We start from the raw sequence: 9,010 nt of genomic DNA, 5'->3' as shown, positions 1-9,010 counted from the left end.
GTGTTAATGTTTTGGGCTGTTTCCTTTATTTGTGTTAGATGTCATTTATAATGCTGTGTGTAAAACTATGTTTTCTTTGTTTTGGTTTACGTTTAGTTTTCACAGTGTTTCATATCAGTAAATAAAGTGTATGGACACCAGTATTTCGGAAGCGTGGGCTGTTTATTGACCAGTGAGTAGTAACACCATAAACCTTAACATTGAATGTCTGGTTTGTCTTCTTATTACCAATAATTGTGATTAGTTTATAAAGTTCTGAGTCTGTGATTCTGGTGTTTGTGATGGTAAGTGATCCAGTTTGATCCAGCTGTAATCTGCCTATGAATCTCCCATCAGCACTATTAAATAATGAGCTTTCACTGGCCTTTATGAGAGCTATGGGAGCACCTTGATCTCCAATCATCCACAATTTGCCAGTTAATGGAAAAACAAAAACAAAATATACCAAATATGCAATTTACAAAAACACATCTTCCATATAAAGCACTTTATTAACAATTTTCTTGATCATACAAGCTAAATACCTACATCAATCACTCTTCAAAACCTTGTTAACTCTATTTGAGCATGGTGCAAGTGTCTGATCATATATAAAGCCAAAATACCAACTCTGATGATGCATTGTTTAATTATTAAAAAAAAAAAACTTTCCCCCTTTCCATTTTTTTTTTTTTTAAGTGCTTAGCTGTGTGCCGTCAGATTTTTTACTTATCTAAACTATGCCATGTCAGAAAAAGGTTAGGAAACACTGCATCATAAAGTGTCACGTCCACCAGAGCAGAGACCACCAATCGGATCACAGCTCCTTTTGACTCCAATTGTCACAGTCTGTAGAAAGAAGTAGGCACTTATTTATTTATTCACTTATTAAACCATTAAAAATAAAAATATTTTGGTACTGTTGAGAAACGCTGATATCACCACAGTTACCTGAACATGTCTGACAGAGTTTGCTGATGTCCAGATGTGTGATCTGGGTGCTGACGGGATTGTTCACTACACAGCTGTAGCTGTTTATATCCTGATATTCCACCTCCAGAGGTAGAGAGAGACCGATGCTGAAATCAGCCTCACTGATGCTGGACAATAAACTGTCTCCTTTGTACCAGGAGAGAGTCACAGCACTCACATTCACCACTGAACACAGCAGCACACTTTTAATTCCTGATGATGATGATGATGATGATGATGATGATGAACACTGAGGAGAGTATCTGGTGATGACAGGAGGCACAGGAGCTGGAGAGTAAATAAATAAATAAAATAATAAGTACAACTGACAGTAGGTAAGAGGGATGTTACATAAATATAAAAAAATAAATATAAAATTAAGTACAGTTTGCATCTGTAGAATAGGCTACTCACCATAAACAGTGACAATGAATTTTTTTTGAAACTCTGTCTGTCCGAGATCGATACTTAGTTCATAAACTCCAGTGTGTTCATTTCTTGATTGTTTTTGTGATGGTGAGATCTCCAGTCTGTCTTGTCGAGCAGCAGTCTGTCTCTGAATATCGTGTCACTGGATGTAATGATGTTTCCTGACTTTATTTTGATTAACAAAGTCCCGATCCAAACAAACACCCACTCTCACGACATCACCGCCCTTCATTAAAACAAAACCAGATCAGAGAAAGAAACTCCCTGCATCGCTGACACGATCTCATCTGTCTCAGCGCCACCTAGAGATCAAAATTAAGTGGTAAATCTAATCGTCATATTAAATATTTAGATAATTGAAACCCTTAATTAATTTCTGAAATGTTTTAAAACGATATTAGCTTAGCTAATCTGTTAGGCTAGCCGTCTAACACTGAGGCCATAAATACATTTATTACTCATCTCCAACCATCAGGCCTCTCTCAATCAGAGGAGAAAAAAAAAAAACAGAACAAAACAAGTCCGTGAAACATTTTTTCTCTTTCTTCAACCGTTTGAGATCCGTTCAGTGTTCTGATGCCTTAATAACTTAAAAATGAGGTTGATTTCAAGAAATACGACAGAATCGCGTCTAACAATGTTTCAGTGTCATAAACACTATGTGTAGATAACTTGTGCTGAGTCAAGCAGATAAAAACTCTTCAGCCAATCAGTGAAAGAAGAAAAAACAACTCTCAGTCTGCGCTTCCGTGAAGTTTTCAAAGATTGCAGCTCAGTTTCGCATCTCGCTTTATTATCTAGCCTTATATAACACCATAAAATAGTAATCCGTGTTTATAGCTTGCTTCCACAGAAATCATGATAGGCCTATATTGATTTTACTGAATAACAATCCGACACACTAGAAGTAAGATCGACACATGCGCATGAATTTTGTTTGATAAAAATGAAATCTGACTGTTTATGGATTCACTGCTTTATATATCTGTGTAGACTGAAAATCTGTCTAGATGGAAAATAATCTATCCTATCTAGCCTATCACACATGCAACAGTAAACACGAGCGAGCTTTGTCCACTCAAGAGAAACCTCATTCATTTGAGTCATCCTGCCACTAAACGGATGTGAATTAATCTCAGATACTGTATATAATTAATTTAATAAGATAATTTTCACAAATTCATCACACATGTTCTCAATCACTTTTTTAAAGGTTAATTTCAAAAAATGTTTTAACATTTATTTTACTGACTAAGAATATGCAGAATATGACAAGACTCTAATAAACAAGCATTTCATAATTTTGATCTCGCCAAACTCGACTATGGAACATTTCGAAATAGTATATACAATACAGGCTTATGACGCGACACAGCCCGCTTTCTCAAAAAAAAAAAAAAAAAAAAACGTGACTTGGGAGGTTTGATAAGCCCATCATCAGTGCACTTAATCAATGCTGTTGTAGTTCAGACGCGATCACAAGCGACATCAGTATGATGAATAATACCTTCCTTCTTTGGGTTTTATTACTCGTGAACGGAGTAACACATTTTTTTTAAATTAATTTAACATAGGCTAGTAGTTTTCAGTATAAATTGGAAACAGACGGATAGTTTCATTTTTATATCTACGTTTTTTTAAACATGAATCACTTTTCTCTAAATAGAAATAATGTTAAATCACACTGCGAATAATAATAGACGACAGTAACACTGCAAAGGTTTTGAGGGTTAGTTTGTAAAGGTGTGAACACTAGAGGGAGCTGACGGTCTTTAATATTCTGAATGCTACTATTTAAATATTACAGTATTATACAAGTTTACAATACTACAATGTTATTTAACAAAACTGTTTCTGTTTGTTCTTCAGGTGTGTTTGGTGTTGATGCAGATGAAGTGAAGTCAGTATCAGTGATGGTGGGAGATTCAGTCACTCTACATACTGATATTACTGAAGTACCTGGAGGAAGTATATCAGTGAAAGGGCGAGTAGAACTAAAAGGTCACTCGATGAAGAGTGTATTGTAGTCTGTTTAAAAGTATGTTGTAAATTGTAAGTTTTATAATCGGTGTCTGTGTTAATGACTGTGGTTATATTGAGAAAATAAACTCTATATCTGGTGGAGCAGGAGGTACTCACCCTTCCTAGACCATCACTTGGGTGTGATTAGGTCCCGGAGACGTTTGTGGCTGGTGTTACACTGGAGAAGAGTGTATGAGTGTATGAGCCCTATCTAAAAAAGATAAAGGTGTGAGTGGTGATCCCCACTGGTGTGAGCCCTAAGAAATAAAGGGACTTGTATGAATGTTGTTTTAGAAAAGAAAAGTGTGCCAAGATATGCAAGAATACTTTGCAGGGCATTGAAATATAATAGATTAATGAAAACTAAGATATACATTTATTATTTATTTTTGATTCAAAAGCTACAGTATCGTCATTTTACAATAGGAATGGAACTTGTTGATGCAATGTGCAAATATATCACTAAAATAAAATAAAACGAATGATTTTATGTTGGTTGGAAAAATTAATTCACCATTACCAGATTATTCTGAATCATGTAATGCAAATATAGAAGAAAAATAATGATTTAATTCTTTATTTTACCATACGCATGCCATGTTGTTGTAAAAGAAAATAATCATTTTGTTTTATTGAAGCATGCTTAGATAATAGGCCCTTTTTCGTCCACACATGACGTCACGCAACTTACGTTCTGACGCGAGCAGGGTAGTTCTTACTTTCGCCAGCATAATAAAGCGCTATCGCTGCCAGCATGGAGTTCACCCAGACGCTTGTACAACTGCCACAAATACGATAAAAGGATGACTGCTGCTGCTGCTTATGTCTATTCTCGTTTCTCATTCAGGGCGAGACGTCTGGCATCCTCAAACAAACTTACCAAATACTGATCGGCGAGGTTGCCCCACTTGAAGTTGAGGGAGGGAGCACTGCAGTCACTGATTCCCAGTCCATCTCGCCAACACTCTTTGCTGTGTCTTTATATTGCAGTAATATTGAGTAATCATAGTGGTTAGATTAATCGTTTGCTCAAATAAACAAACGTTTAAAGAATGGTCCTGACATTTAACGCTGTGGTAACGAGAAATACCTTTTCATTCAGTAATTTATGGTCCTGCTTAATACAGCGCCCTGTATGTAAAATGAAACAAGATTAGTTCAACACAACAAGCTTGTACTATTTAAATGTCAATTAAATGGGTCTATAATTTTCCATTTAATTATCGTTAATTGTAATTCAGAAATAATATATTAAGTTCGCTATCTAAAAAGAAGAGCGCTATTTAAAAAAAAAACAGCATTGTGTGCGTAAATAATATAAAAACGCTGGCGCTCATAGCTGTTTTTTAAAAATCACATTGGCTATATCCGCCTATAAACCGACCGCTAAAATACGATCGAGTCATATTACATTCAATAATAATCCACAAAGTACAAACAAGGTATACATGTAGTCAAAGCAAAGCAATTGATCATGGAGGGAACTGTAGTAAGTAATTTAGAAGTCCAAAGTTGATACTGTATAAGAACACTAGGCTAGCTGTCCTTTTTGTATAGTGTTTCAATATAATGCCATTTTATCCTGCTTTTTTTGAACTGTGCTAATGAGTTTCTTTGCAGCCACGCAGCCACCTTTGCCTTTATTGATGTGAAATTTCTGCCATTTTTGCCCACAAAAAGATTTAATATAAAAAATGACCTTGTGTCCATGTCATTTTCCCTCATAGTAAATAAAAAATACTAACTCACGTTGTCTTTTTAATATTGCCACCAACTATACGGGGAATTTAATTTACCTCTGTGTACTCACAAATTATTCAAGGAATGACATCTACTGAAATAACAAGTGACAAGGGTTTCAACTATGTATTTTGTGTGGACACATAATCGTGGTCATACAAATCTAAAAGCAAGCAGTTGCGGCAAGCAAGCCCACCCATCTAAAGCAGATGCAGAAAAAACGTTCGCAAAAGAACCCGACTGTAAGTAGAATTAACATTATTAGTCTTAACTCTTAACTTACACCTTTCATATTTCAGTCTTTCCCACATTTTCCAGAGAAGTCGCATGTAAAGATGTAATGGAAGAGTACAGATACACTGCTTTGCGGGAAAGCGAAGTTAGCTGACGTCACTGTGAAAAGGGCCTATAAAGGTAGGCTGCTTTCTACATTTTGCAAAGAAAAACTGCCTGCTGTTTTTCTCTGCAATGAAGACTTGCTTTACTAAAAATAGTATAAGAGAATTGTTGTTTTCAACCAGATAAGATTGTTTTTATTAAGGGACCACTGAAAGAGAAGGTTGAAAAGTGAAAATTAGATTGTGAGCTGTATTGCTCAGACCACAATTTGGTCAGAGTTACAAAGGTTCATTTGATTAATGCTGTCAAGACACAAAAGAGATAGGATCCAATTGCGGTACAATCAATGCTTTATTGAGAGTCTCAACAGACAAATAGTAGGGCCATGGAAGATCATGTCCGGCTCGGTGGTCAATGGTACGCACAGGCAACCACACTGAAGACTGCGAAGCAAGAAATTCCAATCTGGAGATGAGAGATCTGAACAAACCATGAGTAGCATCGGCCAGACAGGACAACTGACACTAGGAACTTTAAAAACAAGACAGGGTTAGCTCTCCTTAAATAGAGCCTTTGATAACGAGCTGCAGCTGAAACTGATCAGCTCACCAGCAGCTGCACAGAGGGGTGGGACACACCCACTAATGCACACATAACACACACGGATGAGTAAGTGAACCCAACAACTGTGACAGGTACCCCCTCCTCCTAAGAACGCCTCTTGGCGCATCCCTGCCAACCCTACCCATTGATTGTAATCATGCAATAAGGGAGTGATCCAATAATGTCCCTTGGCAGGCACCCAAACTCCTCTGAGACCATCACCTTCCCTAGTCCCACCAAGTATTGGAATCCGCGTCGTCCCTCCCACTTCGAATTCCAGAATAACGGTTTACCAAATAACTGGGGCTCCCGTCGATGAGAAGTGGCAGTGGAGGAACCGGAGAAGGATGGATTAAAGGGAGGAGATGAAAAACCGGCTTAATATTTTGAGACATGAAACACGTGTGAATTCTCGTGTGGTCGCGTATAGGATAGTTTGAGGACGGACTGCTGCAATGGACTGAGAATTCTTAGTTGACAGGAAACGGGCCAATGAATGTTTAGGGAGCCAACTTATCAACAAAATGGAGAAGAGTGTGGAATATTCAATCGTAGAAAGCACACACTTTTTGACCCAACGACGTGAGACGGAAGGCTTCGATCGATGGCAATCGGCCCTTAGCCTTGGTCGCGCACTCCTTCCTGAAGAAGAGTCCTCTCTCTCTAACCTTGTCTCCACGTTGCAACGACAGCCTCTTGATGAAGGGTGGGTCGAGGGGACCGCGACTGCGGGATTCCATACTAGGAAAAAGGAGGTTTGGTGTGGTAAACCTAACTACATTCGGAATGGTTTGAAAGGCCGGGTGACGACACTGTGGTAATGAATTATGAGGCTACTCAACCCATGACAGCTGCTTTGACACCAGGAATTGGGATTCCTGAGCTAACCAAACCATCACAACCCACCACTTCAGATCCTGGTTTGGCGCCCGCTCAGTTTGGCCATTGGTCTGAGGGTTAAACCCTGAATATAAACTCACCCCTTGACCCCAGTAGCCTAACAAAACTCTCTCTCCAAAGTTTGAGATACAAATTGGGGACGCACTGTCGTCGGAAACCACATCTACCGGGAGGCCATGAATGAAATACCGTGAATTTCCGACAGACATAAACCGCTTGCTTCTTGGCAGGAGGGTAATTTGGGCAAGGGACTAAAGTGAGCCATTTGAGAACCAATCCACTATGGTCAAAACAACCATATTGCCCACGGAGAGGTGGCAGGGCAGTCACAAAATTTGAAGCGCGATATGGGACCCAGTGGTTTTCGAAGGGACCGGACAGCCGGTTGGAGTAACCCTTCTGGAGGTCCAATTGGACAGTTCTTAACCTCCGCGCAACAAACTGAGTAGGCCCTAAAACAAATAACCTTGATGTCACAAGCCATGGTGGCTCGCAACCCAGAATCAGTTGTTTCAAAACCAGAAAAATGGTACGACCGATTCCTGGATGACAAGTCACATTGGAACAGTGACCCCAATGAATTACGTCCGACCGTAACCCCTCCGGCACAACAGGACTGCTGGGCATCCATCCGATTCGATCTCCTTTGTGCGGTGTGAGACAACCAATTTCTCGGTAAAATGCACTCGGAGACGGGCAGGCATTCCGAATGATCAAAATGCATGACAGCGCGTCGGGCTGATGTGCTTTGGACCGCCGGGACGGTAGATTGGAGAATCGAAACAACCGAAAACAATGCCCAGCGAGCCTAGCCTGGAGTTAGGCATTTGGCAGACCTGATGTACGCATGTTCTTGTGATCGCCCAGACGATAAGGGAACCCCTGAACCCTCTAACCATCGGCCATGCCTCCAATGCTAATTTGATGGCCAGCACTCCCTGTTACCAATGTCGTACTGTTGTTTGCCTGAAAAAATAGCTGAGAGAAAAACATATGCCCTGGTGGCATCTTATTGTCCGAAGCGGGCACGCTGTGAGACAGAATGCACCTAACCCCACCTCTGAGGCTGTCGACCCCCAACCACGAAACTGAGGTGGGGAATCAGTGGGAAAAGAAGGATGGGAGCCGCACAACTAAAATCAACATGTCAATCACAATGCAAGGTCACAGGGACATCCTTTCGTTGGCGACAAAAACAGAACCCTGCACCCTGCAGAGAAGAAGAGGGACGAATTACCCCAGCTGCCAGAGAATCAAAATATATTTTCCCCATGGCCTACCTCTCTGGAACAGAAAGTGATATAACCTCCCCTAAGGCGGAGAAGTACCTGGCACTAGTCTATGGCACAGTCTAGGAATGAATGTGAGGAAGATAAAGCAGCCCTGGACTTACTGACACACCTTCCTTCAGGTCGTGGGTACTCCATGGGCAGTTGGACAGGTTCACCATCTCATCTGCATGAAACACAAGAGACGGACAAGCAGGAACACCAAACGTTGCATAGCATTCGTTAATCATGCCGATATGGAACTCTGATTCAATCCACATTAGGGTATGTGGAGGAGTAGTAAGCCATGGATGGCCCCCCAAACATGAGAAAAAACTTGATTCGTCCGTGTGATTGCCAGAAGTGAAAAGCGTCCGTGTGGGATGGAGTGAGAAAACACCAGGCATACAACTGTCTATGAGCGCCTTGACAAAAATCCTCTGATTCAGAGAAACCATCAGAATGAGGTGTCTAATGAGTGCAAAGTCCCAAAAAATTACCTCCGATCTGAATCGAGAAAGCTCTGCACTCGTGGTGGTTTCCCGGTTGCCCATTGCCGTCTTTACCGCGGAGGATATAATGGATTGAGGTTTCTTACATGAGGCTCCACATGACCCGTAGCCTCAACCTGCTGTAGGCTTGGTATTTACTGGGGGAAGTCCCACAGCACCACAGTACAGACAACGCCCTGCTTCTCTGCGATATCTGCATGGGCTCGTTGTCGAAGGAGATGGCTAATCGCAAGCCCAGGTAGCAGA

At 40.5% G+C, this 9,010-nt stretch overlaps 1 long non-coding RNA gene across 2 annotated transcripts in view; it reads right to left on the bottom strand.

Annotated features, from left to right (window-relative positions):
- Nucleotides 1–472: 472 nt before the first annotated feature.
- Nucleotides 473–9,010, bottom strand: part of LOC109055037 — an 86,007-nt gene continuing 77,469 nt past the window's right edge. Inside the window, exons 1-3 of one of the 2 annotated variants that reach the window (XR_006157750.1) lie at nucleotides 1,366–1,472; nucleotides 931–1,239; nucleotides 473–828 (exon numbers count right to left, since the gene is read on the bottom strand). This is a non-coding gene — a long non-coding RNA (uncharacterized LOC109055037). Of the gene's footprint in view, nucleotides 829–930; nucleotides 1,240–1,365; nucleotides 1,473–9,010 lie in introns of those variants that run through there. The other variant, XR_006157751.1, reaches the window with a different exon arrangement.

This window comes from Cyprinus carpio, chromosome B22 (assembly GCF_018340385.1).
Source record: "Cyprinus carpio isolate SPL01 chromosome B22, ASM1834038v1, whole genome shotgun sequence".
NCBI classification, from domain to species: Eukaryota; Metazoa; Chordata; class Actinopteri; order Cypriniformes; family Cyprinidae; genus Cyprinus; species Cyprinus carpio.
Note: the sequence above shows the minus strand (reverse complement) of the source record. Positions and strands in the feature narration are given on the sequence as shown.